The sequence below is a fragment of the Pseudophryne corroboree genome, chromosome 3 (genome assembly GCF_028390025.1).
Source record: "Pseudophryne corroboree isolate aPseCor3 chromosome 3, aPseCor3.hap2, whole genome shotgun sequence".
NCBI lineage: Eukaryota > Metazoa > Chordata > Amphibia > Anura > Myobatrachidae > Pseudophryne > Pseudophryne corroboree.
In genome coordinates this window covers 192,064,398-192,089,803 of record NC_086446.1, presented here as the reverse complement: position 1 = coordinate 192,089,803, position 25,406 = coordinate 192,064,398, and the positions used below count along the sequence as shown (strand labels likewise).

The following is a 25,406-nucleotide window of genomic DNA, read 5'->3' as shown; positions in this document are numbered from 1 at the left end:
GTTTCCACACTTTACAAATTATTACAGAGCCCCGGTGCTCAGACGCCCCCACCCTTCCAGTTAGCTTGGGAGAAGCATCTCGGGATTCAACTATCAGACAAAGACTGGCGGATGATATTCCTCAAATCCCATAATAGTTCAGTCTGTATACAAGTTAGGGAAACCCAATATAAACTTTTAATGAGATGGTACAGACACCCCTCCCTCCTCCACTTCATGTATCCTGGAGTGACAGATAGGTGCTGGAGATGTCTTAATGCCACTGGTTCCGTACTGCACATCTGGTGGAACTGCCCCCTACTCCGACCATACTGGGTTGATGTTATCTCCATTTCCCAAGACATACTTCATACCCCTGTCCCTACTGACCCGGCCTTTTGGTTGCTCTCACACTCTTCTATATCACTGGCCCAGCACAAAACATCATTACTCCGCCACCTATCTAACGCAGCACGGGCAGTTATTCCCACTCTATGGAGGTCTCCATCTCCACCCACAAGGAAAATATGGTTCACTAGAATCAATTATTATATGAATATGGAGAACATCCTCTTGGTTTCCAGAGATAAACTCCTAGAGTTCATGACCACTTGGTTACCTTGGATAGAATATACGTCCTCCAAAGAATACAAAGACTACATTTGCGCCACTAAATGATTTAGTTCTGCAGTTGATCGATTAAAGAGATTGCATTACCCTTCCCCCTCAGTCCGAGGGCCCCCAGGCTCGGTCACACTATGTTTTTCTTCTATCCTTTCCTTCATTTCATACTTCGCTCTTTTCTATAGCTTTTCTATTACGTTACTTATGTTACTGCGATTACACTCATTGTTTAGATAAATAGCGAGTAGGTACTACGATGATTTCATAGAATACCCTACTAATGTCTGCATTTGCACCGACTTCCAGTGTCTAGGGTGGTACGCTACCCTGCTCCTTATGGCTATACTGCAATTGACTTTAATTATATGTCTTGAAGCTCTTTTGTCTAATGAGATGTAATCTTCATATTTTCCTAAATAAAAACAGATTATACAAAAAAAAGAAACCTTGTCCCTGCTGAGCAGGAGGGACCGGTACTATCACCCCTGATGTAGCAACTTCTGAACTGCCTCTTGTAAAGCCCTGCCCTTTGTTTCCACAGAAGATGGGCTGGTACAAAAAAAATCTTTGAGGAGGGTGTTTCTTGAAGGCAAACACATAACGTGAGATATTGCTTCTTGCACCCAGGCATCTGTGGTGGACTGCTGCAAGGTCTGTGCAAATAGAAGTCGGCCTCCCACCCTGGTGTCCCCCAGGTGGAGGCCCGTGCCATCAGGGTATCTTCTGGTTAGGAAGCAGGCATTCTGGTAGCCCAACGCTTTTTAGTCTTTCCAGACTTATCTGATTGGGACTGTTTGCAGTAACCATTTCCTTTTGCTTTTCCTTGGGTCCGAAAGGACCGAAAAGCTGGAAAATTAGGTTTAGACTTGTAAGTAGAAGGAAACTTCACTTTCTTAGAGTCTGCTTCTGACTCCAGAATATTGTTTAACTCTTTACCAAAAAGAATATCTCCAGCAAAAGGCAAATACTCAGGTCTTTTTGGAATCTGAGTCAACCTTCCATGTACGTAGCCAGACAGCTCTGCGTGCTGCTATCGCGAGGCTGATGCCTGAGAAGTTACTATACCCATATCCAAGGATGCTTCTTCCATAAAGACAGTTGCTTGTTTAATATGTGCAATATGGGACTTTTGTTCTCTAGACGCCAATGAAAGGTCGTCTTCCAATGCATCAGCCCAGGCCGCCACTGCTTTAGCCATCCAGGCTGTAGCCATTGCCGACTACAGAAAACCATCTATCTTTCTATCTATCCGTTACATTAGTTAATGATGTTGAAGGCAGAGGTAATGTAGATTTACGCACCAACCGAATGACATGCGTATCTACTTTGGGAGCAACCTCCCTTTTCAAACAATCCCCAGCCGGAAGAGGATAATGAGAATTTAATTTTTTCGGAATTCTGAACTTTTTACTGGGTGTAACCCAAGCCTCGTGCATGATTTCAATCAGCTGTTCTGACTCTGTATATTCAGTTCTAACTATTTTGGGACGTTTAAACCCAGGTGCCTTGGATTTTAACACAGGCTCTGCTGCCTCCTCTAAGGATAGAATGGCTTTCATAGTATTAATTAACTCAGGTACATCTACTGAGCTGGGACCTTCATCCAGACTCAGAATGCGAGGAACCATCCTGATCCTCTGAAGCGTCCCCTTCTGAAACATGTGTAGACTGTGAAGATGTTGTTTCATGTCTGTGTGATATACTTTCCACAGGTCTTTCAGCCTGTTTTTGTTGAAAGGCTTCAGATTCCTGGACTGGATGTGATAAGACCCAGGGGGAATGTTGCATGTAAGGGTTAACTGGGTAACCTATCCCTGGTAGGGAGCTGGCATTGTCCGCTCAGCTATATTGGATAATGTTTGAGCAAATGAAGCCCATGGGGATTCTGATTGAACCTGTGCCTGCCTTCGATTATTAAGGAGGCTTTGTTGAAAGCTATAACAATTCGCACATAATCTAACCTTGCTAAAGTGATATACAATCCGATCCCTCGCTGCCTTGCACCAGCATTGAGGATCGGTATATACAAAGACAGCAGAACTGACGGAAATATAGTATAGAAAAAAAGTCAGCAGCTACACTAGCAATCAGTCACAAGTTATACATTAGTATAAAAAGCAATATGAGCATATATTCAACTACAGATACATTTCAGGCATGTAGGAAAAACAGATTACTGCATTACTTTATAAAGGACTTTTAATGTATTCAGTCACACTGCGAAAGAAACAGCAGTAATAGTTTATCAGACTCATATGCATCAGGTACTTATCCAACTACTCGTAACCCAATGGTAGGTAGAGACTTAGTGCTGTATCACCTGCCTCAGGAGAGCGGTATATAGGGAGACTTAACCTCGCTTCCAGTATCAATCAATACGTTATCCAACGCTGAGTGGATACAGATGTAAATAGTGAACACCGACGCCCAATTGAACACATATGTTATCAGTAAACACAGATGCACCAGTGACACAGCCACCTATTGTGCGACTGGGTCAGTTAGATATCTAGCATCTGAGACGGAAGTAGGAAATCAGTTAATGGCATGAAACTCGGAGGAAACTGGTCATGAACCGGGGGGGAGGGGCGTCCAGGGGAACGTCTTATTCCCCACAGGCTGACATCAACCCCAGGGAACGCAGACTGACACTAATCCCTTGAGCCTATGATCCCTGAAGCCTAGTGCTGGTGCACCCGAGGTGGCAGCCGCATCAGCAACTGTTTGGTAGTCTCCTTTGCGAAACAGTGCAGCTGCGACTTGCGTGTCCCCCGCTGAGCAGAACTGACGTCTTAACTTCTCCCTGTGCTCCAGCCACAGCCTGGTAACGTCTGCTGGACTTGCTAGTACATCCTACACAGATGCCCGCCGAAACAGCACTGTACACGTGGGTAAGCTTTGTCGTGACCAGGCGGAGAGTTGTTGGAGTGACTCTTTCTAAGGTGCTTATAAGATGCTTTTTAGAAAGATCGCTCAAAAAGAATAAGACTATAAAAATAAAATAATAAAAAGCTTATGGCTGCAAAAAAACAGCAGACCCATGACCATGGTCTGGCTCCTGCCGCACCAAACAAAATACTGAATTGCCTGAGCCAGGAGGCGGGGATATAGGAGACTGGCCCGTTGCACTCTGGGACGTCGAAAGCTTTTGATCGATTGGTGCCATTCCGCTGACACTACCTCATATCCCAATGTTATCCTGTGGATAAACTGTGGACCCTGCAGTAGAAATACCTCATAGACCTATGCACTATGGGTGTAGTATGGTATGCCGGCGGCCGGGCTCCCGGCGACCAGCATACCGGCGCCGGGAGGCCGACCGCCGGCATACCGACAGCGTGGCGAGCGCAAATGAGCCCCTTGCGGGCTACCTGGGCGCGCTACGCTATTTTATTCTCCCTCCAGGGGGGTCGTGGACCCCCACGAGGGAGAATAGCTGTCGGTATGCCGGGTGTCGGGATTCCGGCGCCGGTATACTGTGCGCCGGGATCCCGACATTCGGCATACTGAAGACCACCCTGCACTATAGGTTAACATATGTATAATGTATAATTCAACTGCAGAGTCTGGAACCTGATCTCCAGAGGAGGAAGTGGGGGCTCACCATGGGTTTCCACTATACCCCTGTGGGCCAGATCAAGTATGTATATAGTTGTCTCTAACATTCTATGGCATGAGTCATATAGCAACAATCTTTTGTTTATTTTTCTAACATTGCACAATAAAAAAATAAAAAAAATACATATTGATTTAAAAAACAACAACAAAAACCCTGCATTCCATATAAAGAGTGATAACATCCGCTTTATCAATGACATTGTGCCAAACAGGAGGATCGCTAGTAAATAAATGAACAAACCGAAAGTGCATGTCCCAACCGTTTCATGTCCCGCTGCGTATCTGGCCCTCTGGCCTCAATGCCACTCTTCTGGGTAGGAGCTGAGACATTGGCTAGTAAGTGGGAATGATGGGTTTGTACGTTTCTGGTTCTTCTTTACCTAGCAGCCGAGAACTGTCACTGTGTGCAAGCCTGAGTGGCCATGTGCACATCGTGCTCGCAGGGCATTGCTGCCTGTCTTTATCTGGAGTGTTACATGAAGGAGCAGAAACCTGCTTTATAGAACAGCCAATAACTCAATACTTTTGTCAGATAGATCCATAGAAAACAGCTATAAAAAAAAACAGGTAACAAAATAAGAGTTTATTTCAGTTTTATTTAAAAACATATTGGGAAGGGGATATTAATCTTTGCAATGATTAGTTTTCAACGGCAACAGTCTCGCAATACTTGCTTTTTTTCCAACAAAACCATGGGACTAGGTGATAAATACACCCTGAATATACCAAGTATATTGGACCTGATTCTGAGCCGAACTCTTCTTCTCACCTGCCCCAAACTAATAAATTGGAGAAACTGTTGGAGGTCACTGCTGCACAACGAGCATAACTGCTGCAAATAGTTAGGGCTCAGGAGAAGACTGCAATGCTGCCGCATGCACAACTGAGCCTATCAATATGACGGGCTGCAGCATACTGAAAAAAATTACCCGACCTACAATGTTGTGTCACATCGGGTGGTGTTTGAAAGAACAGCTATACATCCTAAATGGGCCAATATTATTTGTGTTGGGAGTCTTAAAATAGGAGATTTTGGCTCGCACTGGAGTCATAGCTCTCAGGAGAGCACAACGATTGCTTCAAAGGAATAAACCAGTTAGGTCACAGCCATGGGTGTAGCTGCCATAGGTGCAGGGAGTGCAGCTGCTATGGGGCCCAGAGATGAGAGGGCCTCACCTTACCTGTCAAAGTTACATGTGTTATATACATGTTTCACCATTGGGTGATACATAGGGGCCCTTACAAACTTTTGCCTTGGTGCCTACAACATAGCTCATCATGCACCTGGACCTGCTCATTTTTCTGTGGTATAAAATTAACTTGAGGGCATTATAATGTTACGTAGTATGAACTGGGGCACTGTAACGTGGCACAATATGAAGTGGAGGCACCACAATGTGGCATAATATGAACTTAGGGCACCGTATGTCATAATGTGAATTGGGAATAATGTGTTGCATAAGTGTTGTGGCAGCCCTACAATGGGACATAATGTGAACTAGGGCACTACTATGGTTCAGAAATTGAACAAGGGCATTACTGTGGGGGCATAAAATTAACAACGGCTGTGGAGAGGTGTCCCACTGGGAGCATTGGGTAGGGGCTCCTTCAAAATGTTGCTAGGGGGGGGGCCACAAAGTTCTGGCTATGCCCCTGGTCACAGCTCTCTGAGTTCAGCAATGCAAATCATAGAGATTCTAGTAATAGACCATTTCACCACAAACATTTGCGGAATTTGCCATGACATTTTTACCATGACACTTCCACAATACTGCACACGTGGGAGTGCAATGATGGCAAAGGTAACCTGCAAAGGATGAAACTTGGAAAAGTGTTTCGAATGTGGAAAATGCTTTATGAGCCAATTGACTGCACCATAGAAACAGCGGATATGGTCTGCCATGAGTCTGGCAGCAGGGAAGCCCTGATTGGGTTATGCAGGGATCCAGTGAGTTACATGACAGAACCCCTTTACACGGTACTGTTAAAGAAAAACAGTCAAGGTAGGATAGCTGAGTCTGCAATATTTCCTCATCTAGAGGAGACACTTTCTTCTCTTTGGGACCTATTCATCATATTCATCATGTGAGTAGTAGCTGTGGATACAAAATCATCAGGGCAATTTATTCATGCTCTGGTGCGGATCTGAAGGTCAGCTGTCCCCGTGATCCCTATCACTGCTACCTCCGTAGCAGTGAAACTTAGCACTTTCTAGCCTGAACTTGGGTACACACATGCACAATTACCAGAAGGAGCTAAACAGGGGCAGATAGATTCGTTCGGATCTCCATGACAACCCCGGACCTCCTTGCCATATGCGAGACTACTGGAAGGAGCCAAACAAGGGCGGAGGTATCCGTTCGGATCTCCATGATAACCCCGGACCTCCTTCCCATACCAGTGTATGGGGACAGAGGGCCAAATTGGAACTGAAAGGTAAGCAAGAGATATCCGTGAAATCTCCAACATTACCTATATAAAAATAGCCCTGAAACTTTAATTTCTACAAACGTAGGTGAAAATGTTGTTTCACCTACTTTTATCAAAATTAAGGGATGATGCATAAACCCTGTTGACAAAATCTTCAGTGAGCAAATAAGGAAGGAGGACACTACTCTGAAAGAGTTGTCCGATCGGATAGTTGGATAATGTAAGCATAATGCTAGATATTTCCAAGAAGAGACTTTTGTTTCTAAAAGTTGTCTGTGATCCTGACAAATAAAGTTGTTATACTAGTAAACCAAACTCATATTGTGAGTGTCATCTTGAAGGTGTCAGTGGTGCAATTTGTTTGGTCTATTTTCAATAATTCCTTTATCAACGGATGCAGGCAGAGTATGGCAAAGGCACACCAAAGAAATGGAAAGCACACACCGACTGTATGAATCAATGCTTTCTATCAGGTGCTCTAGAATTAGTTCCTCAAAAATATAAAAAAAATAAAAAATGCTATTGTACTGTACATGCACTGTGGCATAGGATCTCTGAGTCTTATGGCCTTTGGACACATAAGCAGACAGAAGTACTTTCCCAAACTGAAGACAACACAGGCTTCTGAGAAAATCCGTTTTAATCAAGACTAAAGACAGCCACTTCCCGAAGAGGACTACACCTAAGTGGGACAGGTGGGACATATGTAGGTGTCCCCTTCAGATAAAGGTGAGACATAATGTCAGGATGCTCCTGACAGGGCCTCATACCTTCATTCACGCTACCTGAGAAGGCCCATTCAGTGTGTTTTCATGGTGCCATTCATATTTAGCGTGTGTCATGCAGCTGCCAGATTGCCGTGCAGTGCTCTTATTTCTCAACCTTGCCATCCAATCACTGATGTACATTTCTGCTACTATTATGTAGCTCCTGTAAATTTGTTTTGTACAGTAAAGTTTGCCGTACTAGCTACAGCTGATCGAACTGCAGTAACTGGAAAATCCCAGATCAAAACTTATCACACACCTGTGAGAAAACAACCATAGTTTAAAATGTTATTATGTTTGCTTCCGCACTGAACCAGAATCAAATTATTTTTGTAAACGTCATTTTATTTGAGATAACATTTTTTATATCATTTGTAACTGGGCCCATAATTCTTATGGGTTGTGCTGACTGTATAATCTCTCTCCATCCTATATTGGTATCAAGGTTACAAATAACATTTGAGTAGATAATATCAGACACTAATTATCACAGTTTTAAATAATGCACATTCTGAAAGTACGAGGATTAGGAAACCGATATGTAATACAGTAATTGGGATTAACTTCCACATGAATGAGTAGAAAGCTATGTATACTTACAAATGGAAAGTCATCCAAACCACAAGGCATCACTTCACACCACAGGCCGCAGCATTACATTCACCAGCTTGCCAAAAGTACAGAACAGACCATTGAACAGACCATGGTCCATATAGTCTTCTGGCCAATCACTGCTCACCCACTATAGAAAATCACATTAAGTTTTTAAAGCTCTGCCTCAGCTGCCAACTTGGCTATTTATGATCCTTTAGTTTTCATTTCTCCTTGACAGATCGGAGACGGAATATGAAATGCTGGACTTGATTAACTTTAGAAAAATGGAGTCCTATGCCTGCTGATCAATAGCTTTTGTTGTGCAGCAATGCCATAAATTCACTTGGCAAATTGCAGAGATGCCACAAGATTCAGGCTTACATTGCTGTGTCCGAGGACATGGGTTTGAAGTTTTTTAACCTTTTGAAAACCTAGGGCTCGTCATTTCAGCAGTTACAGTATATAGCAGGTCACATGGCGTAAGAAAAATTTACTCCAATCTAGTGGGTCTGTGTTGCTCAACAAAACGTTACAACTTTTTAATCAATCAGGGAATCAATTAAGTAGTCTATTAGCCTTAATTGCTTGGTGCACAGCTCTAAAAAGAGGCGGGTGGACTTAAAGGTATGAGTAAAGCACACTTCCTTTTTTGTATGAATTGTCACTAGTAGGGTAGCAGGAATAATTCTGGGACTGATGCCAGATGGACTTGTCACCTGTTTGCTTTGCCCGGACAGAAAGTGACAAATACTACAGTGTTCTAGAATAGCAGCTCTCATGCAAGAACAATAGTACATTCACATTACAGCACCTGGACTTTCTTATTACTAAATAGAATACGCAGAGAATAACAGATCTTTCAACAATGGTGAGTGTCATTATGACATAAATCCGTCCATAAATCTGGCATTTAAAGTTAATGCCAACACAGAGACTACTAAACACTACAATTTGCATAGATCCCCACAGAACCATGTGACTGCTCACGTTTAGGTAAATACTTTTTTTTTATGTTTGCATATTTGTAAGATATATGTGAGGGAGCTCTGCTAATTTTTATTTCTGTGACAGCTATTTGTTATAACACAAACACAGTTTTGTATCAATTGTAGACAATAAAAAAAATAATACAGTACATACTGTATATTCCTCTTCATGAAAAACTGTAACACAAAGTTAAGAAGTTTGTTCTATATTTAGCCAATACCTTGCAAGGGACATTGAGCACTACCATGTATAAATGTTCCATTGTAATAGTGTTGGAATGACAGCAATGCACCCTTCATTGCCCCTAAATGTACATGTTAGCTCACATAGCGCTGCTTATTAAAACGTGTGATTTAGGGGCTATCGTATGGATGAGCATGCACATACGAGTAATTGAGTCGACCCTAAAATTAAGATGTCATCCTATATAATAAGAGGCTAACACCGCTCCACACCGCTATAGGGGGAATTCAAGTGTTTTGCGTGCAGGCGACCACTAGATACCGCCCAATGGAGAAATTCAAGTGTTGCTTCGTTCAGATGTGCATAGCGGTGCTGACACTACTGTCAAGGGTGTCGCTACCATAGGTGCAGGCAGTGTAGCTGCTATGGGGCCCAGAGCTAAGAGGGGCCCACCTTCCCTGTCACAGTTACATATGTTATATACATTTTTCGACATTGGGCGGTCCGTTCAAACTTTTTCCTTGGGGCCTGCAATATATCTAGGTATGCCCCTGGACCTGCTCATGGTAGTGTGGTATAACATGAACTGGGCATTTTAATGCTATATAATATGCACTGGGGCACTGTAATGAGGCACATCATGAATGGAGAGCACTATATTAACAACTGCTGCAGAGAAGTGTCTCTCGAGAAGCATTGGGACAGGGGCCCCTTCAAAATGTTGCTATGGGGCCCACAAAGTTCTGGATACCCCCCTGATTACTGTTATGTTGTAACATCATTTTGACGGGCTGGTAACTAGTATTACATGATTTTAGAAACTAATAGAGACATACAGTATACAGAGATCATTTGTAACCCGTATAGGAGACTGAAGCTTTTTAATATCAATTCATGTATTTCAAATTACAGTGTCTTCCCCCTGAGGAGAACATATAGAGAACATTGTATGTAAAAGTTATGTTACGCTAATTAGGACATTTATTTAGCTAAAAGTAATCCTCTGCATAGGTTAATACAACAATCCATCAAGAGCATTTTCCGTTCTTTGTATAACTCCACCTTATCAGTCAGTTCAATTTAAAGGGTCTGGTCCCTGGTCACATACTCCATTTGAATTCACTTACTTTTTCATAATGTTGAACACAGTTTTTAATATTTTACCAAACCAACTATAGTTTACTTACTTAGTTTACTTACTTTAAAAAAATAAAAATCTAGGTTATTTGTGGGTCTATGTACTGAGCCTTGGAGAGAGATAAAGTGGACAAAGATAAAGTACCAGCCAATCAGCTCTTAACTGTCAAGTTACAGGCTGTGTTTGAAAAATGACAGCAGCTGGTTGGTTGGGCATTCTCTCTCTCCACGGCTTAGTAAATAGACCTCTAAGTTTTATATGATTCACTTCTGGTCAGCCAAGGCACCTACCGGAGGTAATTTATTTTTATGTTATTACTTATTCTATTCTTGTTACCCAAGTGTCTGCTCCCAAAAGATATCTTTGATACATGGACTAATTGAAAAAGCCTTCCGGCAAAACATGAACGTCTTGGTAGAGTCACTTACAGTATATGCACATGCGACTCCACACTAGTGTCAGTAGTTCATTGCAATGTCTATTGATAACAGGGAACTAAGAATTAGTTAGGAAGGTCAGGTGTTCTCATTTTTACTTTCTCTGAATTAGAGATTTTGCAGAGGTCTGCTCATTTGTTGTTCACTATGGTTTAACAATACACAGCAGGAAGTAGCACCCACTGCATATTCTCTCTTATCCCTCTCATCTCCATTCTTATCTGTACACATATATATCTTTCACTATCATTGAATTTACTGTTTGTGGTGTGGACCTGCACTACTTGTAACAGAACCACCACTGACAGTGGCTCCAAAGCAAATTTCATTATCCTTGATTCTTTTCACCGTATTATAGGCACAGGGTCTTCTCACTTACCATTCACTACCCGTGGTATATGATAAGCAGCAGCCACCTTCTCCATATGGAGGTAACCTATTACTTTTGTTTTACTCAGATTATTATAGTGATTGTCTATACCAGTGGTTCCCAAAATTTTTTGAATCACGGCACCCTACAGTATCAGAATTCTTTTCACGGCACCCCTAGGCCAAAAGTTTCTTATTGAGTTGGTGTTTATATGTCATCCTTGGGTTCAGTTGTGTGGTGTGGGACAGGATTTGCTTCTTTTTGTCTAAATATTTTATGATTGGCAGCCACCAGCACTGGTTTTACCTTTTATATGTTGACCATAAATAATAAAAAAAATTGGTCCTGGACCACCAATCCAAGGCACCCCTGCAAGTGTTCTGAGGCACCCCAGGGTGCCACGGCACACAGTTTGAGAACCACTGGTCTATACAATTCATTACAAATAGATATATTTATTTTTGGTTTGTATTTATACATTAGGTGATGGCTGCCATTATTTGCTAGGAGATTCTACTCATTATTTTATCATTATTTTTTGCCATTCATCCACATATTATATTGCATAATTTTGAACCATATATTCTTGTCTTACATTTTACAGATTTATTTTTGCAATACATATATTTACCTTAACTGTACTACTGTAGTATATGTCGCTTCACTATGAACTAGATCCTAAAGTAACATTGTTTCACACTGTTTCTTTATTGTGATTATGTTGCACTTCTATTTATATACAGCAACTACAAGCTACAGTATATATTTTTTTTTTGTTTTGTTTGTGATAATCTGTACTGATAAACAGCCAATACTGGCTTATATGGACATAGATGTTTCCTTAACATAGACCCCATGTTTAGTGATTATCCTTGAGTCCTCCTTTCACTTTTATGTTGATTTATTATTTTTTAAAATGTACAAAGAAACGTTACGCCCCAAACAAAATATACAAGGGAGTACTGGTGATTGTAATGCTGAAAAAGAGGGAGACACACACAGCACAAGTGACAACCTAACCGGCTTATTAGAGCATATTTGGGGATCTGACCAATTCTGAGATTACTAATCTTCGCTAAGAGTATTTTTAACAGTCCATTATGAACCATACCCCTGATGAAGTCCCGAAGGGACGAAACACGTAGGGTTGTTCTTGGATCTATTGTATAATCACCTGTATCATCAAAAAGTGGACTTCACCTAAAGAACTTACACCCGTAAGGGTGAGGTGATAGCTAAACAATGTACCCTTTTTGACACAGGACAGGTTATAAAATGTTATTGTGTATGTAGAATGACATGCATTATTTGCACCACGTTTTAAAAAAAACATATTTCACTACCTCTGCTTTTATACCAGAAATACATTTTCAGGTATCCAATTTCATTTATTTGTTGTATAATATTGTAACATTCAGTGACCATTTGCAAAAGGTGTATTAATAACCTTATACACGGATAAAATTTATTTTAGTACATCTAAAGGTGCATACACAGTCACACTGAGCGATTTCTTCCCCTGCACAGCAATATGAGCGGGGATGAACGACTTTCCACAGCAGGACGCTATGGAAAGCCGTTCATCTGCTGGTAATACCATCAGATGAATGGCGTCCGCCGGCGATGAAGCAGGGGCGCGCATCAGCGCTCATTACCAGGGCATACACACTGGGCGGTTTTGAACTGAAAGCAGCTACAAACACCAAAACTTAGCTGCTTTCCTCTCAAAATCGTCCAGTGTGTATGGGCCTTTAGATACCTATCTCTATCCACTTGTTATCCTAACGTCCACTAACAGGGGGTTACCTTAAAGATGCAGCTCTAACATAGAACGTAAGCACGGCTAAAATTGATTTTATATATATATATATATATATATATATATACACACACTCACATATATATATATATATATATATATATATATATATGTGAGTGTGTATATATATATATATATATATACACACACACACACACACACACACACGCAGAATAGTAAAAATTTTTCTTTACTAGCAATCTATTATATATTAATTATATATTATTATATATTAATATTCCTGCTCTCCGCCAAAAAAAAAAAAGAAAAAAGGATACATACCTTACCAGTCATATTAAAGAATGACACAAAATAATGTTTTGGGGGGGTTTTTTGTTGGGGGGGGGCGGCGTTTAAGAAGAAAAGACTTGTATAGTTTGGACTTGTTTAGTGACATGAAAAGGTAAATCAATATATGAGGCTCTTCTGTAGAAATCAATATATAAGCAGTTCAATGGACATAGGTCTGTGTCTTTAAATTATATAAAGGATTTGAGCCTAGGCTAGAGAGCTGAAAACAAACATACTGGTGTAACAGGAATACAGGGAAACATGCAAGAAATATTGGTTCACTTCGCCAATTAGAAAGTGAGTGAAATGTAGTAAAAGACACTTTACTTAAAAGCATTTACAGAAAGACATGTAAGTGGAGATCAGTGATATCCATCGGTACTTGCAAATGGTGTTTGAATGCTTTATTTATGCTTCCTCTGTATTAACCCTTAGTAAGCAGATTTGTTAGTTCCTTCAATGTGCTTCCGTGTGTCTGGGAAATTAGCACACACACACACACACACACACACACACACACACACAGAAATCAGCTTTTAGCAATGTATATAATCATATGCAGCTTAGGCTGAGTAGTGTGTAGTACTGACTTTGTGTCATTTTAAACAATGTTCCAACATCAGGATTTTGGTACTTACCGATAAATCCCTTTCTCCGATTCCACAGGGGCCACTGGAGCGTAGTTACAATGGGGAAATAGTAGGCCGTAATTGGGAGCTGGCACTTTAAAATTCTAACACTGTGGCTAGCTCCTCCCCTACTATCTCCCCTCCAAGCCAGTCTACGTAAAACTGTGCCCGAGGAGAGCTGGAATAAACAAACCTTAAGGTAGAGGAGGTTAATGACGCCCTGTAAACCAGGATAACCCAAACCAAACCTGGAACAGAACCTGACAAAAACCAGGCTAGCCTGAACTCAACAAGCAGTCATATGGTGATCTGCAAACCGTTAAGCAAAAAACAAGGAGGAACAGCGCTGGGCGGGCGTCCAGTGGCCCCTGTGGAATCTGAGAAAGGGATTTATCGGTAAGTACCAAAATCCTGATTTCTCCTTCATCCACTAGGGGCCACTGGAGCGTAGTTACAATGGGGACGTCCCAGAGCTCCCAAAACGGGTGGGAGAGCGCTGAGAGTCCTGTAAAACCGCTCGGCCAAACTGTGATGCAGAGGCCGCAAAAGTGTCAAACTTGTAGAATTTGACAAAACGAATGTCGGTCCGACCCAGTCGCCGCCCGACATAAAGTATTTGTGGAGACCCCACGGGCAGCTGCCCACAAAGGTCCCACAACGCGCGTAAAGTGCGCTGAAATGGAAAACGGAGGCTCTCGAGCAACCGCCAAGAAGACTGTCTGATGGTCAGATGTATCCAATAGCCCAGCCTATGCTGGGACCCCTGCTATTTAGTACGGGAGCCTCGTACAGAACAAAGAGGAAAAACACTTTGTCAAATAGCCTAAGATCTCTGTAGAGAGAGTCGGCGAGCCCTGACAACATTCAAAGAGGACTGAAAGACACTAGTGTCAGATTTATATGAAAAACGGACATCCCCACTGGAAGGGACGACCGCTGAGGCCGAAGCTCAGCCGGGGGAGATGTCAATAGAGTGCTCCCTGAAAAAGAGCACGAAGTTACGGCCAGGGGAGTTGTCAATAGAGTGCTCCTTGAAAAAGAGCACGAATTTACGGCCGCTAGGTCAATCTCTTTTGGAAGAAAACCGAAAAAAAAAGGAAGAGACCTAAAATTCAGGTCAATGTGGTTTGAAGCACAGCCGAGCAAAACCTCCCAGAGAAACTAAGGATGGCGGCTGAATGGTAACTGAAAGAAGGGGAAAACCCCTTTTTTCCTTATTATGTCCCTTAAAGTTTTCCAAAAGTGGCAAAAGCGAGAAGAGGTAACAGACTTCTGAAATCGGGGCCCAGTAGGCCTAACCGAACTAGGGAACTCTTCCCTTCTGAGGTCTCGTGAACAGTCACACGGTCAAACGAAACCAGCGTAAAATGAACAAAGAAAAGTACCCTGTTAATGTAGACAGCCCCGTCGAGGTAGGAGCCAAGGCTCCTCTACTGACAACAGGTGTAGCTGTATCTTCAAATCATGCTAGGCCCAACCAGAGCCACCGAGAGGACTAGTACGCATATTCCCCTCCTGTGTTATCGACCGTGAGGTAGAAATAGAAAAGGAGGCAGGATAGAATAACCCGAAACTCCCAGGAACCCTGAGGGCATCCTCGGCTATTGCCGCCAGAGCTCACGTCCGAGAGTAGTAAAGGGTTAAAGAGTCAGTCAGAACGCCCTGAGGTCGATCCGAAATCTCCGCCTACAGCGGACCAGCTGACAAAACTCCGGGGGATGTTCCCTCATCCGGGAGTTTGACCTGGTGGAAAGAAGATTGTTGTCCTCCGCTCAGAGGGGAGTGTAGGCGACCACTCATTACGTCGCAGCCTGACTGTGTTGAGAAAACGTCTATGAGGAGCATAAATTGGATCTGTGTCGAACCAGAAGCTTCTGGATCCCCCAGACATTCAGAATCCCCTAATGTACAGAGTGGGATAGTAGCAGTAGATTGTCCCATTAGGGAACCAACGTCACCTCCTGCCTTTGAAAAAGAGTTATTCTGCGAACTTCCTGAACCCTGTGGGATCGGAAGAGAGAACGAAAGGAAAGGACTGACAGTGAAAATGAGAATCCTGTAATGCGAATCTGAGAAAAGCCCGATGAGGAAAACCAACCGAAATCAGTAAACAGGCATCTCTGAAGACAAGGGACACGTAAAACTCCCTTTCTTGTTCAAACTAGCAATCACCGACTGAAAGGATTCTAAGGTAAGAATAGGCCTGGCCGAGCCAACTGGCTTCGGAACGTGAAAAGAAAACAAAGGCCTGAGAACTGTCCCGATTCAAAAACAGGGATCAACACCCTCTGCGGTTAGAAGCATATGGAGCGCCGCCTGCAGTATGACTCTCTTGTCATCGTAAATCGGCCGATCCATGCCGAGTGACTCCTGAGACGGTTGTACCCCAAATCTAGTCTGTAACCGCCCAAGCCTTCTCCCACCGACCTGCGCCTACCCTGGGACCCTCCAGGTGGTAGGAAAGTCTGACCTGTAGTGGGTGTATAGGATGACCTAAAATCAGACTGGACCGAGGATGTTGAACCTCTGCTTCAGCCTTTTTACCCTGAGATCCCCTGGCTACTGAGATATCTCCCGTGTGGAGTCGAAAGCTTGAAAGGGCACGGAAAAATCTAAAGAAAAAACCGGTAAAGGTCTGTCTTGGAGCTGGAGCAGTAGTAGGAGAAAGCAAAGTGGACTTACCTCCAATGGTTCAAGAAATCCTGCAGAAAGTTCTTTCCCTGAACCATCTGCCCCGTAGGTTTTCATGTTCACCTGTCACTGTCGCAGCCCCAGAGGTCGTCGGGTTAGGACAGCCCAAGCGAAAATGCAGGTTCCGAGCCTGCAGACGTGGAGATCTCCAAAGAAACATAACGCAGAATCGTGATTCTGACCTGTTCCAAAGTCTCCATTGATCCTGATGCGAAACATCCTGTAACCTAGAGGACAATTGTTCCACAACCTACCTGCTCTTGACCAGGTAGAACCCTGCTGCCGTATATATGTCTTCGATGGATCCCTGAGCCAGGTTGCCTCAGGAAAACGGCAGCTTGTTGGACCAGCGATACATCGAGGGGTATACCCTGGAGAGGTTCTGATACCCTTCCCTGCCGTCTGCGGGGAAAGGATAGGAAAACAAACATTGTTTGATACCTGAAATTGTGTATTCGGGTGTCTGCCGGTCGCCTACCGGAGCCCGCCCAGCTCATCCGAAACTGGACCAGTCGCTGTCATTTCGTCATCGGCGTCGACCCCTGAGGGACTTGACGTGTCCACCTCTTTCACCTGCAGTTTCAGACGAACTGCTGTATAATGCACCTGGATATTCTGAGACACTGGTTTAGACTCCATAGAAAACAGACATCATTAGTATGGTCACATGGAAGGTTAGCAAGGTTCCTTTAGAAACCTGGAGAGGTGAAATGACGTACAAGGTCTCTGGTTAACAGCGACATTACCTGTATAATCTGAGCTGTTCAAACAGGAGTGTCCCGCGGGTGCGTGGAGGGCTATGCAGATGGCTCCACCACATACTTCACACCTAAGAGGGAGTTCTTTGACTATCCCAGGTGAGACAAACGAAAGGAGAAAAGGCGGTTAAATAAACACAGCCCTATGTAAAGTCTGCACTATAATGTATAGTGACCGACACGATTCAAATAAACTTTGTGGAGCAGCGGAGACCTGAACCAGTAGCGCTGCGCCGTGGGACAGGAGTCTTAGCCCTAGGCTATAGGATCTCCCCCCCCTGTACAGATACCCGCTACTAGCGTACTGAGTCACAGCGTTATCTGTCTGATGCCTTACGCACATTCCCCAAATTACTAATAGTATTAGTAACTAGTCACACCAAAGGAATAATAAAGGGAAGGCAACACCCCGCCCTGTATGTAGAGTACCGCTAATTTAGGTGCACCAGATGTTTCCTGTAGGTTCCGTTGGCTTTCCAGAATGGTGGCCAGCCTGTGAGAAAAGATGGGGGAAAATGGTATTTCTTGTTTTATCCCCTATGCATTATTGTATGCACATATCTATATACAGCTCACACACACTTAAATATATATACAAACATATCTATATATATATATATATACATACATACATACATAGACACACCACAGTGAACCCAACCGGGTAGATATATACTGTCTATGTGAACCTAATAGGGTAAATAAATACTGTGTATTTGTAGAGTAAAGAAATAGTGCACAGTAAATTTTTTATTATTAAAGAGCTGAGCCCCAGCTCCTGTAATAGAGCAGGTTCCCTGATCTCTATGTATAAAATACCGGGCAGGAAGGAATGTAGCTATATTTCAGCAGTGCATAGACAGACTGAAAACCCCCGAGACAGGCCGAGCTGGGAGCCGCCGGGGAGCCCGCTGAGTAAAGCGGGTTATAAGTCATCACCCCCTCCCCCCCTCATACCTTATACTATGACTAGGGAGCTTTCAGCGGCCCGGGGAGCGGGGGACTGTGGCGCGGCGTCACGTCCTGCAGCAGCGGCACGGGGAGCGGAGAGTGCCCGCCGTACAGAGCGGGAGTTAGCTCCGCCCCCCCGCTTTGGCGCCCAATTCAAATCCGCTGCATCTTCAGCGGAAAGCGCGAAGTCTCCTTCGGCCGCCTGTATGCTGCGGCCGGAGGTGTCAATTGTAATGTAACCCCCGGCCGCCTGTATGCTGCGGCCGGAGGTGTCAATTGTAATGTAACCCCCGGCCGCCTGTATGCTGCGGCCGGAGGTGTCAATTGTAATGTAACCCCCGGCCGCCTGTATGCTGCGGCCGGGGAGGGGTGCTTATGTAAATGTATCTCCCCGGCCGCCTGTATGCTGCGGCCGGGGAGCGGTGTATGCTGCGGCCGGGAAGCAGTACTTATATGTATTACCCGCGGGGCTGTAATATATATATCACCCGGCTGCCTGCCGGGTAGCTTAGAGCGCTGAGCCCGCTTACAGAGCGGGCTGAAGCTCCGCCCCCCACATAATGGCGCCCAGTTTAAATCAGTAAGTGCGCCCTTCTGAGTACATTAAATCAAGAAAGATCCTACATCAGTCTGGAGGGGGGGAAGATTGTACTCACCGCTTGATGTAGTGTCGTCAGGCGCCGCACTCAGCGGTGTCTTGCTCGACTGATCGGCCCCGACACGCGCCGCACGCATCGGTGTCCGGCCACTTTTGATACTCACCGCTGCCGTGCTGCCGGAATCTTCTGCTGGATGGAGTGGTCCCGACATGCGCCGCACGCAGCGGTGTCCGCCAACTCAGGAGAGCTCAGTGTCTCCCTCAGCCGGGGCCCATCCCGAGCCGCACGCAGCTGCGATGGGACCCCGCCGGCAGCTCCCGCGGTGCAGACTGGCAGTGGCAGAGCTGCCAGTCTGTGTGTGTAAGAAAGAAAAATAAAATAATAAAGAAAAAAGAAAAAATTCTTCAGCTAAACCCAAGTGAACCAGCTACCTCGGGCACTAAACTAAGACTGGCTTGGGGGGAGATAGTAGGGGAGGAGCTAGCCACAGTGTTAGAATTTTAAAGTGCCAGCTCCCAATTACTGCCTACTATTTCCCCATTGTAACCGCTCCAGTGGCCCCTAGTGGATGAAGGAGAAATAAAGTTACCACAGCAGTTCAGTGAAATATATATAGCCCAGGACATCTGGAGCTCTCTTCATTCTGGGAAGTCCAAGACTTCAGCAGATGTAGCCTTTCACAGCACACAGGAAAGCACTATACCCACACTGCCAAATACAAAACATTCCGGAGACTCACGTATATTTGGGGAGTCCCACAGACAGATCACCCTCCCATATCACTCCAGCATACAATTAAATGGGTGCATGTTGACAGGTGCTTAACAAATCATATAACTATAACCTCACCCCCACTGCATGATGCTGCGATTCATGATAGGGTCAAACTGCGCTATTTGCACAATGTGTTGACAAACATGGTACTAAACTATTCTATTGATAATGTTGTTATATTTATTTAATGTAAAGTGTTACCAAAATCTAACATTACAGGAAAAGCTCCAAGACAGCAGGCTTTTGGTCAGTGATTAGAGTTTATTTACAAACAGGGCCGGTTCTGGGGCTTTTTCGCGCCACGGGCGGCAATGGGTGGCATGGCTTCGTACAGGGGGCGTGGTCATTTACGCCCCCTGTACAGACTACTGTAGCGCTCTGAAATGTGCCCCCCGCTGCCGCTGGCCGCTGTGAAGCCCTTCGTGGAGAGGTCCTTTAATGTGCGGTGCACGATGACATCATCGCGCACCGCACAGCAAAGGTCCTCTCCACGAAGGGAAACTCTAGTTTCCCTTCACAGCGCCAGCGGGGGGCACAGCAGCAGCGGATCTTGCTTTGGTGCGGCGCCCTCCGGATGGCGCCGGCGCCCTCCGGAAGGCGGCGCCCCGGGCAAAAGTCCTGCTTGCCTGTGGCAAGATCCGCTACTGTTTACAAAACAAGGATTTACCCGGCAAACGCTAGGTTAGATATAAAAGGCAGTGTTCAAATTATATATCACGCCCAATCTCCTTCTAACGTGATCCCCGTTATTGCACATATTGCGTCCATAGTGATAAGGTTTAGCTGCGTAAAGGATTGGGCCCCAACAGAGCCGGCCCTAACCAATATGATGCCCTAGGCAAGATTTTGGCTGGTGCCCCCTAGCACCGCCACTAGTTCTGCAGGAGATGCCTGGCATGAGTCAGCTGGCAGCTCTGCTAACGTCATGCACCTTTGTTTATGAAAATGCTACTTATTTGCATTACTATGTGGCTAGGGTGCACAAGCAGCTTCTGCTGATTAAAATGATATGCAGCATGCCTATATTCTGTGTTCGACTGTGGCTGTATCTGCATACAAAATGCTACATTACAGTGATTTCCAGGAATACACTGCAACGTAGCATTTCGTATGCAGATACAGCCGGAGTCACACACAGATTATAGGCATGTCGCATATCATTTTAATCAGCAGAAGCTGCTGGTGCTCCTAAGCATACCAAATGCCCTAGGCATGCCTAATGCCAGCTCTGAGCCCCAATACTCCAAGGGTAACGAGCTGAAATTATTATACTACGCCTGTCAGCAGAAACAGAACGGGTGTGGAAGGATGTGAAAAGAATTGAATACCGCCTAAAGTTTTCTAATTATTAGTAATAATGTAACTGAAAATAACAACACCTTATTCCCCATTCAGGCCTTACGTTACCTCTTAGTCACAGTCTAATCCAGCCCTAGCCAACCTATGGTTCTCCTGCTGATGTGAAACTACACATTCCAGCATGCTGTGCCACAGTTTTAGTATTCCATTATAGCAAAACTGTACCAGAGCATGCTGGGTCTTGCAATTTCACAACAGCTGGAGAGCCACAGGTTGGCCAGGCCCAGTCTAATCAGTGAGCAGCTGGGCCGCAAACCATTTTTCTTTAGTGGAGCTACACATGAAAATATAGTCCATATACAACTGGTGTTCTCCACTCTGCCAGTCACATTAGATTCTCTCTTTAGTACTCGACTCCATTGGACTCTTGCATTGTAAAACCTACTGTACTCTCAGCAAACAGACCACCATACTATCTGTAAACATGAGCCTGCAGTCTCCTATCCCCACAGCTTGCCTCGTCTGACTCCTGCAGATCACACCACAGCTCATCATCACTCACTTTTGACCTGTCACCTGAGGACATCTCTTAGCCATCTTTCCAGACATCCTGCCTCTTGCAGGCCACACAAAGGCATCACTGTGGTCCCTCTAACCAGATCATCAATGAGTCTTCTGAGACCATTAATGAGCTGCTTATGGGAAAGGAATCATTTTTAATGCTGTAGTGAAGGATCCCAAACACCAGCGCATGCACAAGGAGCTGCCACAGGCCACCTTATTTGTATCTGCTAACCCTGTAGATCACATGGCATTCTTAGTCAAGGATACCCACTAAAGTGGCAGGCCCTGGCTGTCAAAGACGTGTCATAGACACAAAAGGTTAATACAGTGGTTCCCAAACTTTTTTGAATCAAGGCGCCCAAGAGTATCAGAATTTTTCTTGCGGCAACTCCAGGCCAGACGTTTCTTTTTGAGAAATTTTGAATTTTTTTTTAAACTAAGTAAATTGTGTTTATATGTCAATTGTGTTTATATGTCATCCTTTGGTTCAGTGGTCAGGGACAAGATTTGCTTCTGTTTGTCCAAATATTTTATGATTGGAAGCCACCAGCACTGGTTTTGCCAATTACATTTACCATAAATAATTTGAATTGGTCCTAAACCTCCAACCCAGTCACTCCAGAGTGCCACAACACCAAATTTGGGAACCATTGAGTTAATATGAAATATCCTTAATTATACATTAAAGCGAATGATTATTTCTTCCTCTATGTTAAACTCCTGTGTAAACTATCTTCAACAATCAATGGAAAGAAATACATAATGTACTTTGATCTATCAGGGCTTGGTTGATATACAAGAAAACTTTTTGAGGTCAAATTCTGCAATTGCCTGTGGTTCGCAGAAATAGAAGGCCCACAAGCTTTTATGTTTCAGATTTGACAAGGAAAGGTTTTCCCATGGATACCAGTTGTGAGTTGAAATTCCAGCCATTGAAGGATGATCTGGCACCAGCTCCAGTGCTGGTGGCGCAAATTCATGACATTGTGGTATGAACTAATGTGTAACTGCACAAACTGGTAGCAGCACTGAGCAAGGAGGACCCTGTGGTCTGTTTGAGTAAGATACAGCTATGATGGTAAGTGGTATGTGCCACAGTTGGTACAAAGTGGTTGCCAGCAGTGTACATTGGACCAGCTTCAGCCCTGTTTGAGCAGCTGGCACTCCAAAGTCCTTTAAAATGCCTACAACACACCATGGGGGAAATGGCAGGCTGTATAAATGTATATAATTAGGTGTGTGTGTGTTTCTCTATTAATCTGCGGATGGATAGTCCTTTCCCTTTATTCAGAGCAGGTAACATGAGCAGAGTGCGCTGCTGTATCCTCAGTGTGAGCTGCATAAGTATGAAGCATACTTCTTGGCATGTATTAAGGAAAATGCAGGTGATTTAGAGCAACCATAGTAATATAATATGTATTTATCACACATTCTGACTCTTTCCCCAGACAACTGCCACGGGACCTTTACTTTCAATTTCCTGTTTAAATACTTTCCCCTGCTATTTATTACATTATTTCAATTCTACAGTGTATACGTGTTTGGCTTTTAATTATTTCTTACCTAAACACGGCACTGTACACACCGGAACATGGCTGAAATAATTGGGGTCAATGGAAGAGCAGGTTTCACCATATCTGCACTTGTCTGGCTGAGGCTATTCAGTGAATTGCTTTCACATAGACATCGCCCTAGGAAGTTCTCATCAGAGCTCTTGGCAGAAATCAGGGTTGGTTCTCACATGGTGAATGCCGGACCAGCAGCTACGTATAGATTATCACTGGATTAGGCTCATGTAGTAGCCTTTTATTTATTTAAATTGTTTATTTAATTTTCAAGTTATAAAGGATTACATTAACCCCCCACAACACGTGGGGAGAGCATATCCGTAAAACAACATTATACCTAGAGCAGAGATATAATCTGAAGAAAAAGGTCATGGGGTTCCCATAATAAAAAACATTACATTGATAATAAAAGAAATAGAGATAAAATATACACCGGGAGCGACAGAAGCAATCCGTTTAAATAGGAACCAAGAAATAATCTCGTGACTGTACCAGTAAAGAAAGGAAGGATAAAGAAAAAGCAAGAGAAGAGAAAAGAAGAGAAGGGAAAGGCGAGGAAAGTATAGAGTAGGAGGATCCGCCCGTGCTCCTCTTTATACAGCAAATACCGCTCGGAGCGCTAGTGCAAGATAGAAGGTAATACTTGAGGTACACGAAAAGGTAATATTAAGGATGGTCACATGTCTACTCGATAGGTTAGGAGATTACCAAAATCACAGTAGGAGTGCCACAGAACCCTCAGGGGAGCGCATTCTACGTGCGGGAGCTTGAGAGTCGAACCATAATTCCCAAATCAGAAGAACCGGAAAGATCTGTTATGGAGGTATGCAGTTATATTTTCCATGCTTGCGAAGTACCATACTTTATCAATGACCCGCTTAATAGGGGGGCCTCCCTCTGTTTCCAGTGCAGGGCAATTGAGCATCGAGCAGCGTTTAAAATATGTGTCAGTAATTTACCGGAAGTTGGAGGTGTGTTAATAATGGGGAGGCCCAGCAGAAAAGACCAAGGGTCTTTAGATACCTGGGTCTGGAGCACTGTACTCATCAGGTGTGCGACTGAGTCCCAAAATAGCATGATCTTGGGACACGTCCACCAGATGTGGAGGAAAGAGCCATGGCCGCCGCAACCTCTCCAGCACGTGGGCGAAGAGGAAGGGAACATCTTGTGGAGTCTAGAGTGGACAAAGTACCACCTATATAATATTTTGTAGGCGTTTTCCTTTACTAGCGTTGAGATGGAGGATTTTGTGGCAGCAGTGAAGACATCCGACCAATCATGGTCAGCAGGCGGCGGTCCTAGGTCCCGTTCCGACTGGAGAACAAAAGCCGGGGTCGTCGACTGACCCCAAACCTGAAGAAGGGAGTATAGTAGGGAGAAAATTCCTCGGGTAAGCGGTTAATGATAGCAATAAGACTCCAGAGTGGATAAAGGTTGGAACGGGGAAGAATTCGATATAGAAGAGACAAAGTGTCTTATCTGGAAATAGGTAAAAGGGTACGCTTCCGGGAAATTATATTTTGTTATGATATCCGATAAAGGCGCGCAAGCACCCTCGGACAGTACATCCAGAACAATGCGGATATTCCTTTCCGACCATGGACGAGAGCGAGTCAGAGACTGACCCAGGGCGAAAGAAGGGTTATCCCATAAAGGGGTAAGCGAAGAGGGGGAAGACAGCAGGTGAAAGCGCCGAGTGCAGTAGTCCCAGATCTGGCAAGAGAATTCTAGCACAGGGTGCAGTTGCAAATGAGGAGATCTAGCCTTGGAGGAGGATAAGAGTAAGGACGACAAAGACGTAATGTGGCCAAGTGCAGATTCCAGCTGGAGCCATCGGATGTTCTGAGTAGGGGCGAACCAAGCGACAGCTTGGCTGAGATGAGTGGCCAGATAGTAAAGGCGGATATCTGGGAAGCCTCTACCGCCCTCCTGTACTGGCTTGCGTAAAGTGGAGAAACCGATCCTAGGGACCTTGTTTCTCCAAACAAAGCGGAGAAACCAAGAGTGAACTTGTGCCAAGACAGAGTCCGGGACTTTCACAGGCAGCGTCTGAAACAGATAAAGTAGGCGGGAATAATATTCATTTTCAGAGCTATGATACGCCCCAGCCAGGATATAATCAAGGACTGCCATTTATGGAGATCGGCCTTAATGTTTATAAGCAAGGGGGAGAAGTTCGCCTTATACAGGTCTCCGTAGTGGTGCGTAATAAAGATCCCCAGGTATCGGATTTTAGTAGCACACCAAGAAAATTTAAAGTTGGATTGCATGCGGGATAGGTGGGTAGGAGAAACGTGGTAGGGGAGAGCTTCCGTTTTGTACCAATTAACTTTATA

The 25,406-nt window shown here is 44.2% G+C and overlaps 1 protein-coding gene and 1 long non-coding RNA gene across 5 annotated transcripts in view; one reads left to right on the top strand and one right to left on the bottom strand.

The window, feature by feature from the left end:
- LOC135055093 (heparan-alpha-glucosaminide N-acetyltransferase-like) overlaps positions 1 to 25,406 on the bottom strand; it is a 1,318,407-nt gene that overhangs the window by 204,693 nt on the left and 1,088,308 nt on the right. The window lies entirely within an intron of this gene.
- Positions 8,794 to 25,406, top strand: part of LOC135055094 (uncharacterized) — a 32,781-nt gene continuing 16,168 nt past the window's right edge. Inside the window, exons 1-2 of one of the 2 annotated variants that reach the window (XR_010243644.1) lie at positions 8,794 to 8,880; positions 11,116 to 11,188. This is a non-coding gene — a long non-coding RNA (uncharacterized LOC135055094). Of the gene's footprint in view, positions 9,006 to 11,115; positions 11,189 to 25,406 lie in introns of both variants that reach the window. The other variant, XR_010243645.1, reaches the window with a different exon arrangement.